Below are 25,926 nucleotides of genomic sequence, written 5' to 3' on the forward strand. Positions count from 1 at the left end.
CCTGTTTATTAAACAATTTGCCCTACTTATATCTTACCACCTTTCTTCCACCAAGTTGCAGACACTATTATAATTCCATCCTGACTTCCCTGGGCAGATGACCTCACCAACATGTCCTGAAGAAATGAAAAATCTATAGGCTCCTAGTAGACGCCCACTTCTACATTCCAACATCTGAGTAGAGGGTTATGATGGTAGCCAATCTGCTCTCACCTTTACTGTCAGCGCCTTGATGGACTTTGTTTCTAACCAATCAGCTTGTGCTGAAACTGATAAAAGTTGGGTGCTGCGCGGCAAGCTGTGCAGGTCTGGTAGATAATCAGCCTGTAACCCGTTAACATAAAATAAACATAACTCCCTGCCGTCCATGTGGTCTCACGCCTCATTCTTTGGTTACTTTTGAGCTATATTACGGAATTTTTTATTACATTTTTTGGAGGCCACACAGTTCTGACTGCTGCAGCCCAGTCTGGGCAAGACCAGGGCTTTGGAACCAGAGAGGCACAGAGGAGCACACGCCCTTGATGTGAATTCCGAGGTCTCCTTCCACATGGGACAGAACCTCTCTGAGCACGAGCCAGCCCTGGATTCTGACAGAGAAGGTGGTAAATAAGAAGATTCAAGTTCCGGGAAGTTAAAACTCCGGGGGGGGGGGGGGGGGGGACTTAGAAGCTAGACCTGAAAGTCGACCCGGACTGATCACCTGACAGCCAAACAAAATGGCTGCGGACCAGGATTATTCAGCCAGAAGAGGACCACGATATGGCCCAAGCATCCAATATCTTTTTGTTGAGGGAGCGCTCAGGGAAAGGAGCTCCTGAGGATTATTTTTCTCTAAGTTCACAAACTTGGGACAGCGATAAATGCTTATAGCATGTATCTGTGCTTATAGCATAGAGATTTGCACATGAAAAGCGGATTTTTAATTGGTAGAGGACTATTTTTGCACTATAGGAAGAGGGAAGGTTTACTCCATTGAGCCAATGAAAAGCGAGCACCAAAGTTACTAGGAACCTTTGGTTTCCTACTCCTCTCTCTACTTTTAGGCTCTGGTCACAGGAGTTAAGGATTTTGGGTCCAAAGACCTTCGGGACATTACTTTTTCAAAAATCTATACTTTGTACAACTAAATAAAGGATCCAGAAATTGCACCCATGAATTTGTGTCCTGTGAAAATTTCTTTTCATCAGAACAGCCAGGAACCTATGAAGGGACCTCCAGCATGGCCACGTGCCCCCACCCCCAACATCTTCGCCATAAAATTGCAGGAACCTTAAATAGTCAACTGTTTATGCTCCTAACTACCACCGTAGTCTATTAGCAGTCTGACTGATTTAAGTTATGAACTGTATTATACCCCATCCCTGGATTTTCACTGCCCCCCCACAACTCCCCACCTGCAGGGGGAGTCACTTCACAGGCAGTGAAGCATATCTGCAGGTGTCTATCTTTCTCTCCCCGTCTTTCCCTCCTCTCTCCAACTCTCTCTGTCCTATCCAACAACGACGGCATCAATACTGCAACAATAGAATAACAAGGACAATAAAAGGGAATAAATAAATAATTTTTTAAAAAAAAACTGCTAGAAATCATCAATAAATTCAGTAGGGTGGCAGTTTTCAAAATCGATACTCATAAATAAATGGCATTTCCTTATAAAGATGGACCAGAGGGAAGGGAACTCAAGGAAGCAATCCCATTTACAATTGTATCCAAAATGATAAAATACCTAGGAATAAATCTAGCAAAGGAGGTGAAGGGCCTTTTCAGCAAAAACTGTAAAACACTGTTAAAAGAAATAGAAGATGACACAATGAATGAAAGAGCATCCTCTGGCTCATGGCTTGGAAGAATAAAAATCATTTTTAAAAGATTGCTAAGAGCAATCTGTAGATTCAATGCAGTCCGTATGAAAATCCCAATGACATATTTCAAGGAAATTGAACAACTTATCCAAAAATTCATGTGGAACTATAAAAAAAATAGCAGGAGCATTCCTGAGGAAAAAGAAGATGGAGGCATCATAATTCCTGACTTTAATTTATATTACAAAGCAATAGTAGTTAAAAAACAGTGTGGTACTGTGTCGGCTTTCTGGTGGGGTGATCTCCAGCAGGAAGGAAACCGACCGGTTCTCTCTCACTCGCTCAAGGGATGAAACAAAGCAAAGACACCAGGGAGACTGAAGCGTGCTCAGATCTTGTTTCTTGGCAGATGGACATGAGTTTAAATAGAAAACCAAAAAAAGAACATATTTCAAACATGTCAGGAATTACAGGTTTCCTAAAGGACAGCTTGCCTCTATGGTAGGGGGCTGGCATGACAGGAATTGATGAGATACATAAAGGTCAAGACAATTATTCTCCATGATGCAAGCAACTTAATTATCCAAAGGTATTTGAGAGAAACATAGGGGTTAAACCAGTAGAGTTAGAGAAAAGATGGATATCAAAAGGCCATATAGTTTGGAATTTCTCTTGTCTGGGGTCTGAAGTATATGATGGAGTGTGTGATAAGGTGTGTTCTCCTCTGTGATCAGAAGGTGAGGTGAACTTTGAGTAAATGAATTTTAAGGTAGGCTGCCATGTGGCCTGCAGTTAATGGAGAGAGGTATTGAGGTTTCTGTGGGCTTGAGAGTCAAGAAGGGAAGAATTTAGTCTGAGAGATGGTTTTTCCCCTTTGCTCACCTCGGTTGAGAGAGACTAACAAGAGGGTACCTTCTCAGACCTTCATCCAAGGATGGGGGGAGTTCTCCCTAAGCTCTATCAAGCTTACACAGAGCCCCAACAGTACTGGAACAAAAATGGACATATGGATCAATGGAACAGGATAGAGAGACCAGAATTAAACCCATACACTATAGGCACATTATATATGATAAAAGGGGAGGGGGAACTTCCCAATGGGGAAGAGAAAGTCTCTTTTAACAAATGATGTTGGGTAAACTGGACAACCACATGTAAAAAAATGAAACTAGACCATCGACTAGCATGGTATACTAAAATTAACACAAAATGGATCATAGATCTGGATATTAGACCTGAAACTATAAATTACATAGAAGAATACATCTCAGGGAAATATTTCAGATATTAACATCAAAGATGTATTTGGAGAGTCCACCTTATGGGCGAGGAAAACAAAATCAAGAACGAACAAATAGGACTATATCAAATTGAAAAGCTTTAACAAATCAAAAGAAAATTCCATAAGGATAAACAAGATACCTAGAAAATGGGAAAAGAATGTTTGCACACCTCAGACAAGTGGTTGATATCAAACATCTATAAAGAATTCATACAGCTCAACAAAGAGAAAAAAAAACTAAAAAAGTGGGCAGAAGAATAGATAGTTCTCTAAAGAAGAGATTCGCATGGCCCACAGATATATGCAGAAATGTTCCAATTTACTCATCATTAGAGAAATGCAAAATTAAAACCACACTGAGATTCTACCTCACACCTCTGTGAGAATGGGCTCATCAATAAAACTAGAGAAGTTGAGTTGGAGAAGATGTGGAGAATTCTACTACATTGCTGGTGGGGGTGCAAATTGGTGCAGCCATTATGCAGAACAGCATGGAGAATCAATCCTCAAATACAAATGGAAATACTTTATGATTCAACAATTCTACTTCTAGGTATTGGCCCAAAAGATATAGTAGCATTGATTCCAAGGGAATCCACCGTGTTCATAGTGGCTTTATTCACAATCGCAAAAAAATTAGAAACAATCCAAATGTCTTCGACAGATAACTGGATGAAAATGTTAATGGGGCATACATGCAATGGAGTATTACTCAGCAATAAAAAAAAAAGATTGTGGTTCCGGAGGTGGCACAGGGGTAAAGCTTTCGACTCTCAAGTATGAGGTCCCGAGTTCGATCCCCAGCAGCACATGTGCCAGAGTGATGTCTGGTTCTTTCTCTCTCCTCCTATCTTTCTCATAAATAGATAAAATCTTTTTTAAAAAAAAAGGATGATAGTGTCCTTTGGGACAGAGTGGATGGAACTGAAGAAAATTATACTAAATGAAGCAAGTAAAGAAGTGAAGGACAACTACAGAATGGTTTCACTCATATGGGGAATATAAAGAACTGAACATATAAATGTGAAGAAAAAAAAAGCCAAGCTTTTTTAACATCTGTATCTATATCCCATGAAAGAACAATAAAAATCTTTTTAAAAAAATAAAAAGAGGTATTATCATGTGGAAAACTGAGAAATGTTATGCATGTACAAACCATTTACTGTCAACTGTAAAACATTAATCCCCCAATAAAGAAATTTAAAATAAAATAAAAAGAGGGGGCTCTCACATTTAAAAAGAAAGGAAAGGAGGAAGGTGGGACAGAAGAAGGGAGAGAAGGAGGGGGAAATGGCAGCTGGCAATAGTGTAAATCTGTAGACGCTGAGCCCCAGTGATAACCCTGGCAGCAAAAGTAAAGAAAAATAAAGACTGCACTGGTTATATTAGTATTGTCACATGAAATATATTTTAATTAGGCACAATAGAAGTGTAGATAACATTAAAACAGTAATTAAATGTGAGTCTGAAGTGTTAAATCCTAAGCCCATGTGATGACAAATATCTAAGCTTTCATTCCAGACTTTACAAAGTAGTCAGAGAAAGGCCAGCTGAACCCATCTTTGTGCAATCAATACACTCTGGAAACACCATCTATATTCTAAATAGCAATTCTACCAATATCTTCTAAAATGACTCACTTTGAGTACATTATTCCTGTACAGGTATGACTAATTCATTAACAGATAGATGGAAGATTTCTTTGCACAGCTAACACCCAGAAAAGCTTGATTCACTTCCTTCTCAAACAAATATTTTTGCTAACAGTCCTAGTGTGGCAGGTGGCAAGAAAACATACCCCCTTCTTCTCATAAGGATCACAGAAGAGGATCTCTGGGAAGTACGCAAAAGGAAGTAGTTGCTCTTGATAATGGAATGCTCACTTTAGAGTCCACAAGAGAATGTTAGAAGAATGCAAATGGCCCCAAAAGAATTTTTGGTCCATACTCCCAGAGGTGGAGAAATGTTAAGGGAAGATGACCAGAGGGCTCTGAACCCCAATTCCATCAAGACCTAGAGAGAGGAGGTAAAAAGGGCATTCAGAAGTAGTAATAGCTATAGGTGTGACTTAGAAAGAGAAGGCAACACCATAAAACTGTGGGATGTATGTGTGTGTGTTTCTCTCTCTCTCTCTCTCTCTCTATATATATATATATATATATACATATACATATATATATAGATATATATGTGTATCTCTATATATAAATATACATCTCTATATACATATATACATATATATGTGTGTATATATATACATATATACACATATATATCTATATACATATATATGTATCTATATATATGTGTGTATATATATATATATAGAGAGAGAGAGAGAGAATAACAGTCAACCCATATCTGTGACCTTGGAAGAACTACTGCAGTTTCCAAAAGAGGGAATGGGGACACAAAACTATGGTGGTAGGAACCGTGTGGAATTATATCTTACGATTATGTAATTCGATATTTAATCTCTCTCACACAAAACAGAGAGAGAGAGAGAGACGGAGAGAATGCAAATGTCATGGAGTAGTGAGTATAGATCACTCTGGTGGAAGTTTCTGTTTTAGACAGAGACAGAGAGGGGGAAAAAAGGGTGAAAGAGATCACAGCACTAAAGCTTCCCTCAGTGCCCTGGAAGTTGGACTCAAACCTGGACTGTACACATGGCAAAGCAGCACACTATCCAAGTGAGCTATTTTATCACCCCTGTAGTGACTTTTCCAAAAGTATCTTGTCAGTAGTGGCAGTTGCCTTTCTTTGCATTTTTTAGGTTTGCAAATGTTTCAGATTAGGCCAAGGCAGACCCTCCCTGAGTCTTTGGGTTTAGAACAGAAAGCAGTTATCTCAACTTAAAACCAAGGGTGGTACATCTGGTTGAGTGCATACACGTGTTACAATGCACAAGGGCCGGGTTCAAGATCCTGGCCTCCACCTGCAGGGGTGGTGAGTAGTGAAGCAGTGCTACAGGTGTCTTTCTCTCTCCATCCTGTCAATTTCTGGTGGTCTCTATCCAATAAATACATAAAGATAATAAATAAATAAATAAATAAATAAACAAACCTTAAAAAAAATAAAGGACAGGAGTGGAGAGATACCTCACCCAGTAGAGCACATATTTTGCCATGCATGGAAACCTAGATTCAAGCTCCTGGTCACATGAGAGAACCGTGCAAAGGGGAAGCTTCATGAACAGCAGAGCAGTGCTGTGGAGTCTCTCCTTTCTCTGCCTCTCTTTCCCTCTCTTTGAGATTGAAGGGGAAAAAAGTTCACTAGGAGTTGTGGAATCACACAGGCATGAAACGCCAATAACATTAGATAAATAAATATGAACAGTGATCTCGGGAGGTGGTGCAGTGGGTAAAACATTGGATTCTCAAGCATGAGACCCCGAGTTCGATCCCCGGCAGCATATGTACCAGAGTGATATCTGGTCTTTTTCTCTCTCCTCCTATCTTTCTCATTAATAAATAAAATCTTTAAAAATAAATAAACAAATAAATATCAACAACAACAACAACAAAATCCAAGAATTATTTTGTTTTGTTAAAATCAGAATTTGACCTTGGTATCCAGCAGCTCTGGGGAGTTCATAAATGTGTGAAAAGTAGGAACAAAAGTTTTAATATCAGAGCCTGGAAAGGGCAGACTTGTCTGGCCACTTCAGCCTCAATGAAGACTAACAAATGAATTCAAATAATGTAGCCCACAAAAAAGCCTGAAGAATATCTTTTATGAAAATAATGCAATACTTTAGAGAGCCAGCAAAACAATAAAGGCTCCTGATTGACAGGACTCAACAATTACACAGGAAATAGGAAAAACTCTGCCCCATCAAAATTAATGTTTATCTTAGTAAGTACTTTTATTATTAAAGACACCTTTTGGTTGTGCTAACATCTGTGGTCTTACAACAAAACATTCTTTCTGCTAGATATTACTGCAACACTGTGATGAGGTGTTCACAGACCCCTGCAAGCGTCAACCCGGCTTTGACCTAGCACGTTATGATTGGGCCCTCCTTAATCGCTATCGAACAGGCCATGGCCGGTGCACCGCTATGTTCCATCGCTGGGGAGCCAGAGACGACCCGAACTGCCCCTGCAGCTACAGACAGACTATGACCCACATAGTCAACGACTGCCACCTCTCCAGATTCAAAGGAGGTCTCGAAACTTTACATCAGGCTCAACCTGACGCTGTTGACTGGCTACGGAAGAAGGGCAAACGCTAGAAGAAGAACTGCAACACTGTCCTTTCCAGTTCCACAGGGACAGAATTCAAGATGATCTCAAACCTGGGAGTTGATAGCATAATGGTTAGGCAAAGAGGCTCTCATGCCTGAGGCTCTGAACTCCCAAGTTCAAACTCCCACACCACCATAAACCAGAGCTGGTGAGGCTCTCAAGTCCCAAGTTCAAACTCCCACACCACCATAAACCAGAGCTTATGAGGCTCTCATGCCTGAGGCTCTGAAGTCCCAGGTTCAAACTCCCACACCACCCAGAGCTGATGTGCTCTGGTGAAAGAAAGAATAAAAAAGATCTCACTAACCAGGGGCACATAGGAAACATGGTTGTAATTCATCACCAGCTAAACAGGTTTCTTTCTTTTTTAAAAAATGTTTTCTCTCTTTTTCTAATATTTATTTATTTATTTATTCCCTTTTGTTGCCCTTGTTTTTTATTGTTGTAGTTATTATTGACGTTGTTGTTGGATAGACAGAAAGAAATAGAGAGAGGAGGGGATGATAGAAAAAGGGAGAGAAAGAGAGACACCTGCAGACCTGCTTCACCACTTGTGAAGCGACTCCCCTGCAGGTGGGGAGCCAGGGGCTCGAACCAGGATCCTTAGACGGGTCCCTTGTGCTTTGCACCACATGCCCTTAACCTGCTGCACTACCGCCCGACTCCCTTTTTGTTTTTTAGCCTACAACACCCAGTGTTCCCAGGCGGTCTCCCATCTAAGTACTAACCAGGCCCGACCCTGCTTAGCTTCCAAGATCAGAGGAGATCAGGTATGTTCAGGGTGGTATGGCCGTACACTAAACAGGTTTCTATCAATAATTATGAGTATGGGTAACATTACTGAGTGCTACTCCTCAGAAACTGTTCAACAAACTCCACACAGTTGAACTCATAGGGAAACCATAGGGAGGGAGAGGGAGAGGGAGAGAGAGAGGGAGAGGGAGAGGGAGAGGGAGAGGGAGAGGGAGAGGGAGAGGGAGAGGGAGAGGGAGAGGGAGAGGGAGAGGGAGAGGGAAGAGAGAGAGAGAGAGAGAGAGAGAGTCACCTTTCTCTCTCATAGGGAAAGAAAGGCAGCAGTGTTTCTCCATTTGTAAAGCTTTTCCCTTGCGGGTAGGGATGGGGGTACAAACCCAGGCCCTTACACACGGTAGCATGTGAACTCAACCAGGTGCACCACCACCCAACCTCAATTTTTAAAAAAATATTTTTATTTATTTGTTATTGGATAGAGACAGAGAGAAATTGAGACAAAGGGAGAGACGGAGAGATACCTGCAGCTGTGCTTCAGTACTCATGAAGTTTTCCCCCTGCAGGTGAGGACCAGGGACATAAACTTAAGTCCTTGTGCACTATAATGTGAGCACTTAACCAGGTACACCACCACCTGGCCCTTCAAGGCCCCTTATTATTTAGTTTTTAATTTTTTTATTATCTTTATTTATTTATGGGATAGAGACAGCCAGAAATTGAGGGTAAAGAGGGTTATGGAAAGGGAGAGAGACACAGTGACAACTGCAGCACTGATCCACCACTCACAAAGCTTTCCCCCTGCAGGTGGAGACCTGGGACTCAAACCTGGGACCTTACACATTGTAATATGTGTGCTCAATGAGGTGTGCCATCACCCAGCCCCTAAGACCCCTTTTTACATAGGAGCAAACTGAGAATCACTTACCCCAAACCACAAAATAGTGACAGTAAATGCCTCCATGTCAGACAAGGCAAAAAGAAAAAAAAAAAAATCTGTGCTATTTACTCTGCAGAGTTTCTTTGCTTATTATTATTAGTGTTTATTTTTAGTGGTTAGGTAAGCATCAGATGTTGTTAAGTCTCAACATCTCTAGGAACTTAAGCTTTTTGTTTTGTTTTGTTTTTTACTTTATCTAATCACTAGGTTCACCTATAAAAAGGTAAGAATTTGGGGTCTGGGAAAATGGCTCACTTAGATAGTGAGTGACCCATGTTTGAGTCCAACCCCCTCTACACTAAAGGAAGTTTCAAGTCTGTGAGATCTCTCTCTCTTTCTGCCTCCATGTCTTTCTGTCCCTGCCACAAAAAGTCAGCCCAGAGCTGTGAAATCATAGAGATAACCAAAAAAGAAAATAACTGTTGAGAATTTTTTTCATTATTGCTTAAAAGGAGTATGCATGGTATACCTTTTTTTTACATTTTATACCTTTTTTAATTATCTTCATTTATTTATTGGATAGAGACAGCCAGAAGTCATGAGGGAAGGGGATGATAGAGAGGAAGAGAGACAAGAGAGACACCTGCAACACTGCTTCACCACTTGCAAAGCTTTCCCCCTGCAGGTGGGGACCCGAGGCTCAAACCTGGGTCCTTATACATTGTAACATGTGTGCTCAACCAGGTGCGCCACCACCAGGTGCCTGCATGGTATGCTTTTTAGATCACTTTATTGGGGACAGGTTTATGCACACTGCTCTTGTCACAGGTGTACAGTTTCCTATTTCCCCATGACAGGTGTCAGCACACCACACCCTTCACCAGCTTGCCTTCTTTTTCCACCATAAGACACTGAGTGTTCTGAATCAGAGGGATGTTTGAAAGCCCAGGATCAGCGTAAAAAGTGAATTATTTTGATGGGTGCCACTAGGTCACATGATTGTGATTTGTCCACCTTCTCTATAAGGAAATGGTTTCCAGTCTGTGGTTAAATCTGTTCTTCATTTTAGTTTATCACATATAATCAGGCCACTCTCCAATGTGCATGCATACCAAATCAAGGGGCTAATCACTAATGAATTAATACACATTTAAATAAACTCATCCATGAATGAGTGCAAGAAATTTCTCTAACCATCTTTAACATTAGCTACATGGAGCTGGTCATAGAAACAAAGTCATGGAGAATTGGCTTCAATGCCTACAGAGATCACATTGGCACTTTCATTTTTAAAAAGGTAGATGTTATCAAATAGTTGCTGGTAGAGCACTACCTGCAATGTCAACAGCACAACCTGTTGTTGGACCTTCTATAATCACATGTATAGTGAGAAAAGTATAATAAAGACTTGGCATGGTCCGGGAGGTAGCACAGTGGATAAAGCATTGGACTCTGAAGTGTGAGGTCCTGAGTTCAATCACCAGCAACACATGTACCAGAGTGATGTCTGGTTCTTTCTCTCTTTCCTCCTACTTTCTCATTAATAAATAAAATCTTAAAACAAACAATCAAAAAAGACTTGACACCTATTTTATGTGGTTATTTGACCCTTCCTTGACAGCTCCCTCTGTGTCCCACACCCGGGCAGTCTGGTTAGAAAGTCTTTAACAGTGGCAAAAAATTCCATCCACATCAGCTGCTGCCTTCATGTGGGAATGTCAGCCCAATTTTATCCCTGAAATACCATAAAACCCAAGCTTTTCTCTCAAAGCATTTCCCTGCCAATCTGAGAGGCCTGCTATAAGGTCTCATTATGCTAGGGGTGATCATTTCTATCTCTGTGTATGTATAAGGATAAAGCATAAAGCTTGCACCTGAATCAAATTTGGGGTTGAGGCACTGCCACTTCAAAAAAAAAATGGTTGAGACCAAGTTATAGGAATAATTAATGACTCTGTCTATTATGTTTCTATAAATGTATAGGAGGGAAATGGTGGATTTTCATGGTGAGACTACAGCAGAGGAACCCCCAGGAATTAGGAACTATAGCTTTCAGTACCTCTTAGGAGTTAATAAGATTTCCTTAGGCAGAGATATGCAGCTAAATATAAATAACAAATGTGTCAATATTAAAAGACAAGGAGAATCTCAAGTCTTCAAGTCTACCAACTTTTCACTCTGCTTTGTGGTGCTTTCATTGACACAGTTATTACTTCTGTACGTCCAACTAGCGGTCAGTGTGAGAACATGAACAGCACACATCTCTAGCCTTAAAAGTTTTCTCAGGGGTGGTGCAGGAGGTGGCATGGTAGATAAAACACTGGACTCTCAAGCATGAGGTCCTGAGTTCGATCCCCAGCAGTACATGTACCAGAGTGATGTCTGGTTCGTTCTCTCTCTCTCTCTCTCTCCTCCTTTCTCATTAATACATAATATATATATATGTATTTTTTTTTTTTTTAGTTTTCTCAGGGTATTGACGAGCTACCTTCATCTCCCCCACCACACCCCCAGAATTTTTTTTCTGTTTTTTACTTTGGTGTAATACTCTAAACTCTGCTTTACATTTCCCTTTCTGTTCTTTCTCAATTTCTGTTTATGTGTGGCTCTAATAGATCCCTCTCTCCAACATCACTGGTCCTCTCTATCAGGAACAGCATCATAAACCCTTTTGTGGGCCTCTACAGGACCTTGCCTTCAATATAGAACTACAACTGTAGATACTGCCCCACTCTCCGAAGGGAGGCTGGGTCAACATACTCTGCCACTTAAGGAAGACTGGTCCTGAAATGAGTGCAGCCTAGAATGTTCCTAGGTATGACCATAGAATGAGAGCTCAGACCTACAGGGATCCAGAGGTGACACAGTGCTAAAGAGGAATAGACATGGGCTCTAGGTCAGATCAGTGGGGTTTACAGTTAATGGTATTTATATACTTTTCCCATATTTAGGAGCTACTCTCTTTCCTGATCTAGCATTCTAGTCCTATTTCCAACTCTGACACCATCTTCCCAGACAATATTTTTAGCTCACCTGCATGTTTGCTGTGGGGTGCAGGCAAAATTTCATAGCCCCACCCTTGGAAAAGATCTAAAACAGATTTCCTAGCTTCTTCCAACATGAAGACCCCAAATCTCATCTGCTATATTCTTCCCTTTAGGATCCTGATTGTTTAATTATTTGCCCCACTTTTCAGCCACCAAGTTGCAGATGCTACCATGATGCCAACCTGACTTACCTGGGCAATGTGTCCTAGAACTTCACCTCCGTAGAGCCCTTCCCCACTAGGGAAAGACAGAAACAGGCTAGGGGTATGGATTGACCTGTCAACGTCCATGTCCAGCAGAGAAGCCAGACCTTCCACCTTCTGTAGCCCATGAAGATCTTCTGTTCATTCTCCCAGAGGGATAAAGAATAGGGAACCAGGGGGTCAGGTGGTGGTGCAGTGGGTTTGCATGTGGCGCAAAGCGCAAGGACCGGTGTAAGGATCCTGGTTCAAGCCCCCGGCTCCCCACCTGCAGGGGAGTCGCTTCACAGGTGGTGAAGCAGGTCTGCAGGTGTCTATCTTTCTCTCCCCCTCTCTGTCTTCCCCTCCTCTCTCCATTTCTCTGTCCTATCCAACAACGAACAACATCAACAATGGCAATAATAATAACCACAACGAGGCTACAACAACAAGGGCAACAAAAGGGGGAAAAATGGCCTCTAGGAGCAGTGGATTCATGGTGCAGGCACCAAGCCCAGCAATAACCCTGGAGGAAAAAAAAAAGAATAGGGAACCAATGGAGGGGATGGGATACAGAACTCTGGTAGTAGAAATTGTACGGAATTGTACTCTTCTTATCCCACAATCTTGTCAATCATTATCAAATCACTAATAAAAGCTGTTTTCTCAGGGTGAATACATTATGCTCCAGCAATACTACTCCTAGGCATATATCCAATGGACATTAAAACACTAATTCACAGAGGCACAGGTACTCCTATCATAGCTGCATTATTCATATTAATCAATGAGTTCAGGAACAAACTAAATGTGTAATGATGGATGAATGCATAAAGAAGTTGTAAATATATATATATCCATCCCATGGAATACTAACCTACAATTAAAGAAAGATAATATTGTGCCCTTTCAGACAAACTGATTGGAACTAGAGATGATTATGCTCAGTGACATAAGTAAGATGATGAAAGACAACTGCTGGATGGTTTTGCTCATAGGTGGAATACAGATGATCAAAGCAGAAGAAGTTGCAAAAAATCAAAAGCAACCAAACCTCCAAACTATCTCTCCAACTTTGTGAGACCTATAGTGGTTATCGTGGGTGGAAGGAGTGGGAAAGGGCTGAACTGTAGTGGTGGGTGCTGTGTGAAACTATACCCTTGCAATCTTACAATTTTACAAACCAGTATCTTTGAATCACTAACAACAAACAAGCAAACAGATAAAACAAAGACTTCTCAGGGTATATATCTAAGATATCAAAGGCGTTTCGACATGTACACACATTAGTGTTTCCCTTAAATAACTTGGTTGTATTTAATGATTTCGTGTGTAGGTGTGGAAACTAGAGCACTGCTGAGTTCTTCTCCCTTTAGTGCCTGCAATGTAACTTGCTGCCCAGGTCTTCTGGCTTTGGCTGATAGAACATGCAGAGGCATGATGTGGCCAGAGGATTTAAATTTGCTCACACAGTTCAGCTTCTGCTACTTCACAACAGAACACAAGACCCCAGATAGCTGCAATTCATTCATCCTTCATCCCTGAGAGAGACAGGGTGCAGACTTAAACCTTAGATACAGGTGATAGTCAGCCAGGTCTTTGCACAGCCTGAAAGAGCCCAACTCAGCTTTTAGTGAAACCATGGTTGAAAGTTAATACCTATGCACACAAATGCTCGTTATTGAAAGCTACCAGGTTTAGGATGGCTTATTAGACTGCCTGACAGCTGATGAATAAATAATTTCCCAGTCAATGCATACTATTTGAAATGTTTATGTAATTTTAGAGGCTCTAGGTAACTGGAATAAAGTCTCACCAGTCAATACAGACAGAAACAGGTTTAAGGGGAAGGGAGACATATGAGAGAGAGAGGAAGCAATATAATCATATCCTTTACTATAAATATTAGCTCAGAACATCAGTGAATCACTATGTCCTCAGGAGGTGATGTAATATAAGTACTGGTTAAGATTCATGGCTATGCATCTTTGACTCTGACCTAGATCTTCAAGTATCCAGAACCAGGCACCATCTGACGGAGAGCCTACCATTTCAGTCATTTATTCCAAAACTACCTCCATCTGCCTGAATTATCTGCCTTTTCACCTTGTGTGCTTCTCTTGCTCTTATTTCCTGTTCTGTTAAAATAGTAATGCCATACCATTTAGAGCTCCGAATATGAAAGCTTCCTAAAGAAGTATATTCCCCTTTCAGCTATTTTGTTGTACAAATTGAAAAACAGAGCTCGAGAGGCATACCTGCCAGAGTAATATTTAGGCTACAAGTGAAAGTGCCTATAGTCTGTCACAAGGTGGCAGTCACAGTACTTGAACTCCACTGCAGAGAGGGGCAGAATCACCTGAGGATTTGAGAGGACTGGAGAGGCAACAGAGAGCTGAGGGATGGCTAGAGAAAGTGGATTTACTGAACAGTGTTGTGGTTCCCACTCCTACACATGAAATAGTTGAATACAACCAACTTATTTAAGGAAAGGTTTAACGTACATACATGCTGAAAGCTCCTTATACCCTACATACATATACCATTTTATATATGAAAGATGAACTCATATGGATGTGTGTGGTAGGTATGTAAGAAAGGTTAAGAAAGAAACCTACAACCCAGTAAGCCTTTCAGTTATAAGTTTTCATTTTCTCACTCTTTCTCAAATCAGCATGACAATAAAATCCACAATGCAAAGCAAGAAAGCTGAAAGTCTTAGGGGAGGCACCCAGTGGTGGCTCATTCTGTAGAGTGCACACCCTAGCCTGCAGGAGCGGGTAGGTCCAATCTCTGGTCTTCATCTGCAGAAAGAAGCTTCACAAACAGTAGAGCAGTGCTGCAGGTTTCTCTCCTCTCTTTCTCCCTCTCCCTTCTCCCTGTGTGTGTGTGTGTGTTTCCATTTTTTCACCTTCCATTGAAAAGAAAAAAAAGGAGGGGAATGATCACTGGGAATGCAGGCACTGAGCCCTGAGAATAACCCTGGTGACAAAAAAATTGAAAATGAGAAATTGTTAGAGAACCAGAAATGGAATAAAAGTGGTGTCTTTGGGCCTGAGGCTCTGGGTCTCCAGTTTCCAGGCTCCAGGAGCAGGAAAGATGGCTTGGATCAGTTACTACAGGGCAATCGACTAGAAACGTCCTGGAGGGTGAGGATGGAGGCGTAACGGGGGGGGGGGGGGGGGGGGTAGTGCAGCAGGTTAAGCTCATCTGGCGCGAAGCCCAAGGACTAGCGCAAGGATCCCAGTTCGAGTCCCCAGCTCCCCAAATGCGAGGGGGGGGGGTCGCTTCACAAGTAGTGAAGCAGGTCTGCAGGAGTCTATCTTTCTCTCCTTCTCTGTCTTCCCCTCCTCAATTTCTCTCTGTCCTATCCAAGAACAATAGTAATAATAACAACAACAGTAATAACAACAATAAACAACCAGGGCAACAAAAGGAGAAAAAGTAGCCTCCAGGAGCAGTGGATTAGTAGTGCAGGCACCGAGCCCCAGCAATAACCCTGGAGGAAAATAAATAAAGGATGTAGGGATCCCAGATGGTAAAGGGAAGCTAGAAGTTGTATCAGCTGTAGGTTGGGAGTCTAGACAGAGTTATAGATATGGATTAAGACCAAGTCATACTCAGCCCTGACCCCAGTGACTAGGTCTGCAATACCCATATCACCTCCCGAAAGTCATACCAGATCCCCTGCTGGCGGTAGATAGCAGGGACCAGATGAGACAATTCCAAAGAACGAAGTACAAAAGGAATGGAGAAAAAATTGAAAAGGCATCCTATCTGTTATGAGCCTTAAATCCAAATTTCAAACACATATGAAAAGACCTAAAGATAGGGTGTAAAAACAACAACTAAAACATAAAATAAGTCACACTACTGAAATGTAAAATGGTAGTAAAGCTTACTAAGGTGAAAGAGTAATACATGGTAAACAGTAATAATAATGGTAGCACACTCTAAAAACAAAAGAAATAAGGAGGACAGCAAACAGATGACTTCACTTATAGGAGAAACTTTTTAAAAAAGAGGAGCTGAGTCGTGGTGCCCCTAGGAGAGTACATGCATTACAGTGTGCAAGGACCAGAGGTTCAAGTTTGCAGGTCCCACTTTGTTGTATGCTTTACATTGGGTTGTTCTAGTTCTCCCTCTGCCAAGAAAATTGGATCAGTCCTGCTAGTTTCGTGGGCCCACTTGGCCCCGCCCCTAGGAACCCCGAGAGAGTTCGAGAGTTGCAGAGTTCGAGAGTGCTTGGTGCTGCTGCGGGGAAAGAGGCAGCAGAGTTCTGCTTGGTGATTAGTTTGGTTTAGTTTATGAATCGTTGTTCCTGGATAAAGAAATACAGCTTCCCTGCCCAGCCGTATGTCTCTGGTCGTCTCTGTTACCCGCCCGTGAAGCTAGCCCGGCCAGCTGGAGCCTCCGAATTTTAACAACACCACTTGTAGGGGGAAAGCTTCCCAAGTGATAAAACAGTGCTATGGGTCTCCCCCAAACCTCGTTCCAATTTCAGTCTCTAGTCAATATAAATAGTTAGAATTTTTTTCACAAGAAACAAACAAAAAAATAATAAGAAAGAAAACACAGGGTGAAACAGAATAGTCATGGTGTACTACAGCAGAGCCAAGGCCTCTAAATGGAGGAAAGCAAGGGGGTGTAGAGCGAGGATGCTGGGGGATGGAGTCTTCCCCCACTGTGTTGGGGGAAGACTTCAGTTGGTGGGAGTGGTGTGTAGATATCTATCATAGGCAGATAAGAAAATGTACTCATGTGACAATAACTCATGTAAATCATCACTTAGGCAAGTTAGGTGGTGGGTATAATCATGAACTTGATGACAAATAACATTATAACCTTAAGACATATAAAACAATAACAAGTAACATACTAAGAGGTAGGCAATGCTTCTGTATTATAAATTAATGTATTAGACAAAAAAAAATTGTGACAATTAACATTCTTGATTATATATCTAATAACCCAGCAACTCAACCATATGCATCCTTTGTAGGTACTTATGATGTATTACACTTCATAAAGAAAAACTTCAAAAAAATTTCCAAAGACATACTACCATACAAACCATGTTTTCTTGCTATAATGCAATTAAAACAGTAAAATGAAATAAAATAAAATATTAGCAATCTAATTCATAAATTTGTAAAAATAGACCATGAGACTATGCAGGGTTTATTTTATTCCAAAAATATAGAAATCTGTGTTATCTAAAAAAGCTACAATAATACCTCCCGCATTAACATAGTAGAGGAAAAAAATTATATCTCAAAAAAACATCAAGTGATAAAATACAGCGATAAATCTCAGCACTCATTCTTGAATTTACTTTTTTTTCACTTGTTTGTATGCATGCAAGGGTGTGTTTAAGAGAGAGGGAGAGGGAGAGGGTAAGGGAGGGAGAGAGAGGGAGGGAGGGGGAGAGAAAGAGAGAGAGAGAGAGAGAGGAAGAGAGGCCTCACACATGTGCAATTTCACCACTGAGCCATTTCTTTCATTCTATAAATAGAAAGAGACAAAGATGGAGACACCACATAGTACTAGATCTTCTTCCACCAGTGCCATTGTAGCACTCCTCATGACCTTACTGTGTGAGCTATTTCTCTCACCCTCTTTGATGGATGGGTGGGTGGAAGGAAGGAAGGAAGGAAGGAAGGAAGGAAGGAAGGAAGGAAGGAAGGAAGGAAGGAAAGGGACCAGCATCAAGATAGCTCACTTGGGAGGGTATCTACTCTTCCAGGCATGTAACCCAGCTTCAAGCCTAATTCTCACCACACTGGGGGAAGCTTCAGTGCTGTAGTTTATCTTCTTTTTTTCTCTCCCTCTATCTCACTATCTGATGAAGTCAGCCCAAAGCAGTGAAGTCCCAGACAGACTAGGTAAATCAGGAAATAATCTCTTAGTTTAGGAGGGAATTTATATTTGGAAAATTTATCAATACTTTTCAACAAAATGTAAACATAATAGTGAAACTACAAAAGGTAAGATTTAAAATGCCCACCATAATTTACATCTTCCTACCTTACACTACAAGATGGGGGAGAAGCATGTCAGAATTTGAAGAAACAAACCGCTTATCATTTACAGCGCTATGATTGTTAAGATGTATGTCATGATACCACTTGTACAGGGCTTAGGAAAACACGTTTTGTATTGTCTAGGGACACACAAATCAAGTCTACAATGACACTGCCCATGGCTTTGTATGGCAGTGTCATCCACACGAATCTTAAAGTGGCTGCTTCTGGTGAAATGACTTCAAAAAGTAAATTAAGGAAAAGTTTCAAAGCTTCAACTCTGACTTAAAGAAGTTCAATTCTCCCCCCCCCCCCACTATTTGTGTGGGGTGGGGAGCTTCACAAGTAGTGAAGCAGTACTTTAAGTATCTCTCTCTCCCATTTTTTAAAATATTTATTTATTCCCTTTTGTTGCCCTTGCTTTATTGTTACAGTTATTATTGTTGTTGTTGTTGTTAGATAGGACAGAGAGAAATGGAAGGGGAAGACAGAGAGGGAGAGAGAAAGATAGACACCTACAGACCTGCTTCACCGCTTGTGAAACGACTCCCCTGCAGGTGGGGAGCCGGGGGCTTGAACCAGGATCTTTACGCCAGTCCTCATGCTTTGCGCCATGTGTGCTTAACCCACTGCGCTACCGCCCGACTCCCTCTCTTACCCATTCTAATTCTCCCCCTTCCCTCTCATCTTCTTTCTATTCTATCAATAAAAATAAATATACAATGTTAAAGTCTGAAAAAAATAGTACATAGATGATGAATATACAAGTGCTTGTTCTACTTTTCTCTAATTTTCTTTCATTTTTAAATTATTCAAGGTAAGCTTTTCTAAGTACTAACACATATATCCAAAACTTCTCTCTCTCTCACACACACACACACACACACACACACACACACACACGAGTATACAAAGCACTAGTGAGTAACAGCACACATTCTGCATGCAGCATACAGAAAGCATTAATTGACTTAAACTGGAAATTTCAGGAAAAGTTCTGTAGTTTGTCTCTTAATTCAGTGACAGAGCCTTTTATTTAAAGCCAGCAAAACGAACCTCAGAAAGGGAGGTGAAGGTCAGTCTCTGGAGAGGCAGGTGACAATCAGCCAGCCTGAACTTGAGAGAGAGTGGAATTTTCTAGTAAACCAGGCCAGACCAGTACCCAGGAGGCTAGGCCACCTGCCCAGGTTTCTAAGGGAGACAAGACACTTGTATCTCCCACCTGGTGGAAAAGTACAACATAGTGCACCTGCCACCAGGCTAGCTGCCTGCAAGCTCTGTGCTCACCATGCTGCCACCAATCAGAATTTGATAATGGATTCATTTACCAAATTTATTTTGCAGAAGAGACTCTTTTCAAGTCTGTATCTCTTAATTCTACTACTAAAAAGATAAAGCAAACTACCAGGCATGCAGGGAAATAACAAAGTGAGAATCAGGGAAGGAAAGAAGTAGCAGATTCTCTATAGGACTATGGCAAATGGCAAGGTCCTCTCTTTAAGGAGAACCAGCTCAGAAAAACTGGACTTTGCTCTGGCCTGCTCATCCAGCCTGTTCTTCTACAGGTTTGCTGGATTGAGAAAATAAAAATGCAGGAACTGAATAGCTAGGTGTGAACTTCAGCGTCATGACAGGTAATTTTCCGTGTGATTATTTCTCAAATAATATTTGGGACACACTTATACCAAATTAATCATAGTTTATCTTAAGTTCAAAAACAGATTCATTATTTTTTCACTAATGATGGGGAGGGAGGAATGAACACTAATATATTAAGAGGGCCAACAGATCGTTTACCTTGTAGAATACACATGTCATCATGTGCGAGGAGCCATGTTCAAGACCCCAGTCTACTGTATGGGAGTAACTACAGTGGAGAAGCTTCATGAGTAGTTGGTTAAGCAGTGCTGTGATGTCTTTCCTCTTCTTTCTTCCTTTCTTTCTTTTTTTCTTTCATGCTTTTTAAATTGCCACCAGGATTTATCACTGGAGTTTGGTACCAAAACTATAAATCCACTGCTCCTGGTGGCCATTTCCCCCATTTTCGGTTGTTGTCTTTCTATTTTATTTGACAGGACAGAGAGATATTGCAAGGGAGGGGTAGATAGTGAGAAAGAGACCTGCAGACCTGCTTCACCACTCATGAAGTATGTCCCATGCTAGTGGAGAGCAGGGGCTTACACCCGGGCCCTTGAGCATGCTGGGTGATGTGTGCTTAACCCATCTACCCCCCTTCTTTATCTATCCCTCTCTAATTTTCCATTAAAAAGAAGAAGGAGGAGGAGACGGAGAAGAAGAAAAGAGGGGGTTGGTTGCACACCGGGTGAAGTGCACATAGTATGAAGTGCAAGGACCCACACAAGGATCTTGGTTTGAGCTCCCAGCTCCCCCACCTGCAGGGGGGTCGCTTCACAAGTGGGTCTTCAGATGTCTCCCTATATATATCCCTCTCTATCTTCCCCTCCCCTCTCAATTTCTCTCTCCCCTATTTTTAAAAAAAAATTGAAAAAATGGCCACGGGAGCAGTGGATTCATAGTGAAAACACCAAGCCCCCAGCAATAATCCTGGGAGCAAAAAAAGGGGGAAAAAAAGCTATGGGGGGGAATCATGCAGGCATTGAGCTCCAGTGAAAACTCTGATGTCAAAAGTAAACATAATAAGAGTATTCATCAAATGAACGGAGATAACACATATACATATCACTTTTCCTTCTTGTAGAGTGTTTGGAAATTCACTGGATAAAGCATATGAAGAGGAACATCTATCAATTCACAAGCAAAATACAATCTCTACACAATAGCTATAACACACTGATATGTACTAGTAATCCACCTCTGTTCTCGCCACACTGTTGTTTTAAATTTAAGTCTGCAAAGATAGACTGAAGATACAAGCAGCTGTTGACAGGCTGGGAGTATGAATTGACTTGTCAATGCCCATGTTCAGCGGGGAAGCAATTCCAGAAGCCAGACCTTCCACCTTCTGCATCCCACAATGACCTTGGGTCCATACTCCCAGAGGGTTAAAGAATAAGAAAAAGCTATCAGGGGAGGGGATGGGATACAGAGTTCTGGTGGTGGGAATTGTGTGGAGTTGCACCCCTCTTATCCTATGGTTTAGTCAATGTTTCCTTTTTATAAATAAAAAATTAAAAAGAAAGGAAGGAAGGGAAGAAAGAAAAGAAAGCCAATCCTTCTTTGTCAGCTCCAATTTAACCCTCCCAGAAAGCCTTGATTCCATGGTTCCCAATCTTGGCTACATATTAGATTCCGCTGAGAAGGTTTAGAAACTGCTATGCATAATTTTCTGGCCAGAGATGGGCTTAATTGGCACACTGGGCACGGGGGAATTTTCACATTTCTCTATGTGATGAGGGCATCCAGCTAGCCAGGTAAAGTTGAGAAGTAGTGCTTTTGTTAGCGCTGGTCCCAAAATAATGTCTGATAAGACTAGAAAGTGACACAGAAAACTAAATGGAAAAATAAAAGTCCATTCTTGCATTCACTGTGGATTCCAAGTTCTCCTCTAGCCACGCTGGTGCAGTCACAGCTAACTCTTCCTCAAGCCCAGGGCTTATATGTAGGGATGGAGTGCTTTTCTACCATATAAACATTCCCTTGAAATTCTTGCATCCAGAAATAATGTTCAAATATTGGGAACAGATGAAAGGAACAGCAGATAAGAAAAAAAAAAAAGCCAATTTCTTTTAAGCAATGCCACTGAACTGGCAAATCCTGAACAGACTGTATATGTATGTGTATGTATATATTTGCTGTGTAGCATGTAAGAGCTCCTAGGTCATGTCAAAGAAATACTCAGGTTAGTGGCTGGTTGATGGAACACCAAATAGAGGGTACACGTTACCATGCACAGGGACCTTAGATCAAGACCACAGTCCCCACCTACAGGGAGGAAGCTCATGAGTAGTGAACCCGTGTTGAAAATGTCTTTTTCTCCCTCTATAGTTCTCTCTAACAGCCAAAACAAGAAAATGAAAAAAGTCGAAAATACATACTATAGTCCCAGACATACTACCAAGCAAAAATCTTACAATAAATAAATACTTACGGGTTTCATGGAATCATTAAAAGTATAGTTGTGATGATTAAGCTAAATAAATGGTAATATCTTTGTAGTGTTTTTTTAAAAAGATTTATTTTTTATTGAAAGAGAGAGAGCTAGAGACCTGAGTATTGCTTCAGCATATTTGATGCCAGGCATCAAACCAGTGGCCTCATTCATGCCAAGTCCTTTACTCTGTCTGCTGAGCCACTTACTAACAGCTGGGTATTATCAAGCCAGGTTCAACACTATACTAAACATATTTTCACAAATACAAGACACCAATGAGTCTATCTAAGGCCCATCGGTATTTACATACCACTAAGAAATTTTTTTAAAAATTCTGTCAATGACAATTGACAATGTGCTGTCACTTGTAAAACATACCAGCTTTATATGCACAGAATGTACATTGCACATGAGATGAAAAATTAAAACTAATTTATTTCTTTTCAAGGTGGTATTGTCATTATTGACCTCATATGAGGGACAAAGATCCTAAAACACAGAAAGGTGCCTTGCTCTCCCACATTCACACAGCTAATACAGAATAGACCCAGGCTTTGAACCCAGAGCTCCTGGCTACTCTTAGGTCCACACTTTACTACCCCAGCTCAAAAAAAAAAAAAAAAAAATCTGAGGATGTCCGCTGTGATGCAGTCAGAGGCAGGGACTTCCCCACAGTGAGTGCGACTTAAGCCTGGTCCTCTCTCCAGAGGTCCCACCCCAATTACTGGCTTCCTGAAATTCAATGCTCTGGGCACCAATGCATCAGCAGCCAGCATCTCTACATGTCCACAGACCATTTCCACTTGGCCGATATTATATCCATTCATTCTTAGTGATTTTTACTTCTTCCTGTAGTTGTCACATGTGCCTCATTTAGTGAAGCTGACTGACAGTGCCTACAGTTGAATGAGCACCCGGCTGCATAGAGCTGTCACATTATACACAGCTTCAGTCTGCACCACACACCCCTTGACTCTCTTAATAAGGAAGAAAGTTCATGAAATTCATGCAGTCTCTGTACAGCTCACTCACTGCCTCAGTTACTGTGGTAGCAGATACAAGAGAACTACAGTCAGAGCTGCTACTTCCTATCCAGTAGACACAGGGACAGATGATTGACCTTATTGGTAATCAAAGAAATATTCATAAAGTAGAAGCTGCCAGAAGTCAGGCGATAGCACAGTGGGTTAAGAGTGCGTGGCGCAAAGCGCAATGACCGGTGTAAGTAAGGATCCCAGTTCAAGCCCCCGGCTCCCCACCTACAGGGGAGTTGCTTCACAGGTGGTGAAGCAGGTCTGCAGGGGTCTATCTTTCTCTCCCCCTCTCTGTCTTCCCCTCCTCTCTCCATTTCTCTCTGTCCTATCCAACAACAATGACAATAACAACAACAACTACAGCAACAATAAAAAGATAACAAGGGCAACAAAAGGGAAAATAAATAAATAAATTTTTTTTTAATCTTAAAAAAAAAGTAGAGGCTGCCACTGATTCCTCTACTTGGAAAAAATTTTTAAATCATGAAACCCAATGCTGTCTAAAATTCAGTAAGTGGAATCATGGAGTATTGTTATCAATAGCAGTTGATATATGGTCCGGGAGGTGGCGCAGTGGCTAAAGCACTAGACTCTCAAGCATGAGGTCCTGAGTTCAATCCCCGGCAGCACATGTACCAGAGTGATGTCTGGTTCTTTCTCTCTCCTATCACTTCTCATTAATGAATAAATAAAAATATTTTTTAAAAAAGCAGTTGATAACAGTTATGGCTGCTAGAAATACTGCTAGTACTGATGTTGATTAACTATATTTTATGATATACAGATTTTATTCTATATATACAGATTATATATAAAATATATATACTACATATAATACATATACTACATATAATATAATGCTACTACACTAAGCATTTAGCCTAACCTATTTTCTCTAATCCTTAGAGAAAGGCACTGTGCAATTCCATTTTGTAAGGTACTAAAAGGCACTGACTAAGAAAGAGAAATGGAGGTGCCAGAAAATAGCTCACCCAGTGGCATTTAAGTTTCACCAGGCTTGAGGGCCAAGGTTTGACCAAGTCTCTACATGAAAGCACTATGTTTGTACAGTGGTAGAATGATACCATAGTATCCCTACTCCTCTGTCTGTCGCTCATCCTCTTATCAGGAAAGGTAAGGAAAGAAAAGGAAAAGGAGAGGAGAAGGAGAGAGGAGAAGAAGGAGGAGGAGGAGGAGGAGGAGGAGGAAGAGGATGGGACAGAGATGTGGGAACTACCTTTTTAAAAGATCAACTTGACTAGCTATTATTGCAAGAGAGAGAAAACAGACATTGCACACAGGATGTCTGGCTTGATTTCTAGCTCTGCCACCCGAGCTGACTTTTTTCACTTCTGTGTTACTGGCTTCTCATCTGTGAGTAGGGATAATTAATATCATACAGTCAAGATAATTACAGTAAGCACAGCATTACTGACACATGGGTATATATAATCTGTATTATCTGTTACTATAATCCTTCCTTCTCTCTTTTCTGGTAAATTTGCTTCCTACTTCACTGAAAGATGCAGCAGCTAGAATATCTACCTGAGGGCCGAGGGGTGGTGCACCTGGTTGAGCACACATTACAGTGCAAGGACCAAACTTTTTTGAGTGGTAAAGCAGTGGTGCTGGTGTCTCTCTTTCTCTCTTCCTTTCTATTTGCCCTGCCCTCTCAATTTCTGGCTGTCTCTATCCAATAAATATTAAAATAATAATAATAGTATCTACCTGCAGTGATACCCACATCTTTGCCCTTAGTCCTACTAATAAAGACAACTTTCTGTGCTTCTAGCAAAGCCAGACCCCCTTCTAATACTCATAGGGCTGAGCAGTGGTGTTAGTTTCTGATCCTAGACTTCCTGATACTTGTTACTAATAATCCTACTGATTGTTACCTTTGCATTGATGTTTGCAAAATATGTGTTTTGTCTGCCTTTGTCTAATAATAGACAATTATTATAATAATGAGGCCTGTAAGATCTCTACCCCTCTTGGGAGTCGGGTGGTAGTGCAGCAGGTTAAGCGTATGTGGCGCAAAGCACAAGGACCAGTTAGGATACCAGTTCAAGCCCCTGGCTCCCCACTTGCAGGGGAGTCACTTTACAGGGGGTGAAGCAGGTCTGCAAGTGTCTCTCTGTCTCTCTTCCCCTCTATTTCCCCCTTAGCTCTCAATTTCTCTCTGTCTCTATCCAATAACAACAACAACAAAAAAAAAAAGATCTCTACCCCTCTTAGCTACTTACCAAGAACTGTCTATCATAGCCTTCCTCTTTCTACATCAAATTCTCCCCCCCCCCTTTTTGTCTCCAGGGTTATTGCTGGGGCTCAGTGCCTGCACTACAAATCCACTGCTCCTGGAGGCTATTTTTTCCCTTTTGTTGCCCTTGTTGTTTATCATTGTTGTTGTTATTATTGTTATTACTGTCATTGTTGTTGGATAAGACAGAGAGAAATTGAGAGAGGAGAGGAGATAGAGAGGGGGGAGAGAAAGATAAGACACCTGCAGACCTGCTTCACCACTTGGGAAGCAACCCATCTATAGATGGGGAGCCAAGGGCTCGAACCAGGATCCTTACACTAGTCCTTGTGCTTTGAGCCATGTGTGCT

General features: G+C 41.3%; 1 protein-coding gene and 1 pseudogene across 5 annotated transcripts in view; both read right to left on the bottom strand.

The window, feature by feature from the left end:
- FMN1 (formin 1) overlaps positions 1–25,926 on the bottom strand; it is a 446,009-nt gene that overhangs the window by 280,573 nt on the left and 139,510 nt on the right. The window lies entirely within an intron of this gene.
- LOC132533536 (5S ribosomal RNA) lies at positions 8,017–8,135 on the bottom strand (annotated as a pseudogene).

The sequence above is a fragment of the Erinaceus europaeus genome, chromosome 16, assembly GCF_950295315.1.
Source record: "Erinaceus europaeus chromosome 16, mEriEur2.1, whole genome shotgun sequence".
Taxonomy (NCBI): domain Eukaryota; kingdom Metazoa; phylum Chordata; class Mammalia; order Eulipotyphla; family Erinaceidae; genus Erinaceus; species Erinaceus europaeus.